This window comes from Portunus trituberculatus, chromosome 13 (genome assembly GCF_017591435.1).
Source record: "Portunus trituberculatus isolate SZX2019 chromosome 13, ASM1759143v1, whole genome shotgun sequence".
NCBI lineage: Eukaryota > Metazoa > Arthropoda > Malacostraca > Decapoda > Portunidae > Portunus > Portunus trituberculatus.
Genome location: NC_059267.1, coordinates 5381781 through 5384280, shown reverse-complemented (window position 1 = coordinate 5384280; position 2500 = coordinate 5381781). Strand labels below are relative to the sequence as shown.

General features: G+C 39.7%; 1 long non-coding RNA gene across 1 annotated transcript in view; it reads left to right on the top strand.

The window, feature by feature from the left end:
• The window catches only part of LOC123503306, a 19420-nt gene extending 19341 nt beyond the window's left edge, over window positions 1-79 (top strand). The window contains exon 3 of the long non-coding RNA XR_006674404.1: window positions 7-79. This is a non-coding gene — a long non-coding RNA (uncharacterized LOC123503306). The remainder of the gene's footprint in view (window positions 1-6) is intronic.
• Window positions 80-2500: the final 2421 nt, after the last annotated feature.

Genomic DNA, 2500 nt, shown 5'->3' with positions numbered 1-2500 from the left:
TCTCAGGTTCAGTCATGATGGCAGGTGAACTGAGAGGAAGGGCGGTTCTTAATTATGATGAGGGCCTTGATACGCTCACCTGAAGCCTTCTGTTGCCCAGGTAATGATCTGTTCACCTAATTAACACCCGGGGCTGTCTGAATCTCGGAACTGAGAATAAAGGGAGAGAGAGAGAGAGAGAGAGAGAGAGAGAGAGAGAGAGAGAGAGAGAGAGAGAGAGAGAGAGAGAGAGAGAGAGAGAGAGAGAGAGAGAGAGAGAGAGAGAGAGAGAGAGAGAGAGAAACCTTCACTTTATCTTTCTCTTGTCTCTTTCTATCAGTGGTTGTTCCTGAGCTATTGTATAAGTGTGTCTGTTAAATTTGGCATGTTATTGAATTGTTTTGTTATTTGTTGTTGTCTTGTCTTTTGTTATTGTTATTGTTTGTGTTTTTGGATGATTTTTACACTGCTGTTTGTTATTGTGGGTCAAGACAGTCGCAGGAGACGATGTTGAGAAGACGAAAATTGAATGAGTTTTCTTTTTTGGATTTATTATTTTCTTTTGGTTTTTGTTCACATGTAGGCCTTTTTTGTGTGCCTTTTTGTGGGCCTTTTTTCTGTGGGCCTTTTTTGTGGGCCTTTTTTGTTGGACCTTTTTTGTGGGCCTTTTTTGTGTGCCTTTTTGTGGGCCTTTTTTCTGTGGCCCTTTTTTCTGTGCCTTTTTTGTTGGGTCTTTCTGTGGGCCTTTTTTGTGGGCCTTTTTCTGTGCCTTTTTGTGAGCCTTTTTTTGTGGGGCTTCTCTATGACCTTTTTTCTGTGCCTTTTTGTGAGCCTTTTTTGTGTGCTTTTTTTGTGGGCCTTTTTTCTGTGCCTTTTTTTTGGGCCTTTTTTATGCCTTTTTTGTGTGCTTATTTTGTGTGCCTTTTTTGTGTGCCTTTTTTGTGCCTTTTTTGTGCCTTTTCTTAGTGCTCATTTTGTATTCCTTTTTTGTGGGACTTTTGTGTGCCTTTTGTGTGCCTTTTTATATGCCTTTTTTAATGTTACCTTTGGCCAGCTTCTTGCATAAAAAAAATGTACATAATTTTCATCTTTTTGGAAATATTTGTTTTATGTATCTACGTATCATTATTCACTTATTTCTTTATTTATCTATTTATTTTTAATGTTTACTTTCCCCTTCTGACTCATGTTTTTCCTAATCAATTTCGGAATCTTCTATTTATCATTTTATTCACGTATTCATTTTCTTCGAGCAGATAATGTGATTGCACAGGACTAATTAATATAATGAACTTACAATTTTCCAGCTGAATTTTACTTAGATATAAGGTTGTTGAACTCTCTCTCTCTCTCTCTCTCTCTCTCTCTCTCTCTTGCACAATATCTCTCCGCAGTATCGGGCCCTGGTACATCTCGGCCCCCTGGTGGCAGAGTTTGGAGACTTCGGTTGGCTGGCTTTATGGGGAAGGGGATTGGGCGTCCGGCGGAACAGTTCGGGGAAATTGTCGCATTCGGTTCAAGACTCGTTTTCGGCTCAACAGCGTCCGTAACGGGGCCCAAATTACTGCTAAAAAGTGGCCGGGGGAGTTATCAGGCCTCGTTTTATTGTTTTAGGCTTACAATTCTGCACACTGCCTAGGAGAGAGAGAGAGAGAGAGAGAGAGAGAGAGAGAGAGAGAGAGAGGGAGGGAGAGAAGGTAAGGGAGGGAATAAGAGGGTGAGAGATCGACAAACTCTTCCTCTTATTTTCTCTCTCTCTCTCTCTCTCTCTTGGGTGCTTAGGATGAGTGCTCTCTCTGTCTCTTTCTCTCTCTCTCTCTCTCTCTCTCTCTCTCTCTCTCTCTCTCTCTCTCTCTCTCTCACATTCTTTTTTCTTTCTTTCTTTCTTTCTTTCTTTTTTCTTCTTTTTTTTTGTTTGTTTGTTTGTTTGTTTGTTTGTTTGTTTCTTTGTCTCTCTCTCCCTCTCTCTCTTTCTTTCTTTCTTTCTTTCTTTCTTTTTCTTTTTCTTCTCTCTCTCTCTCTCTCTCTCTCTCTCTCTCTTTACTGTGCTGTGTGTGTGTGTGTGTGTGTACGTGCATCGTTAGTGATTTTATTGAGTTAGTTTCCGCATTTAGTCATTACACACATCAACGCCATCAAGAAAATAATGGCTTTAAATGTGTTGCCTGGATGACATTACCGTGTGGATCTTTTTCTGTTTATTTCTCTTCTCTTTGGTGCGCGAGAGTGACACGGAGGGGAAATAAGAGTAGATGAACGTAGATGTAGAGATCAGGTTAGGTGGAAAGAAAGAAAGAAAGAAAGAAAAAGGAGTAACAAGCATAACACAAATAAGGGAAAGTAAACAGAAACACGAAAAACAAGATAAATAGGAGGAACAAGAATGAAAAAATGGCGAAAAATAAAAAAAAGGTTAATGTTTCTGTATTTCCAACTTCCGATGACTTGGCTTCATTTAAGAGGGAGGTTTCAAGACATACATCCATTTTTTTTTTGGGGGGCTAATTCTTCAGACCTGCAA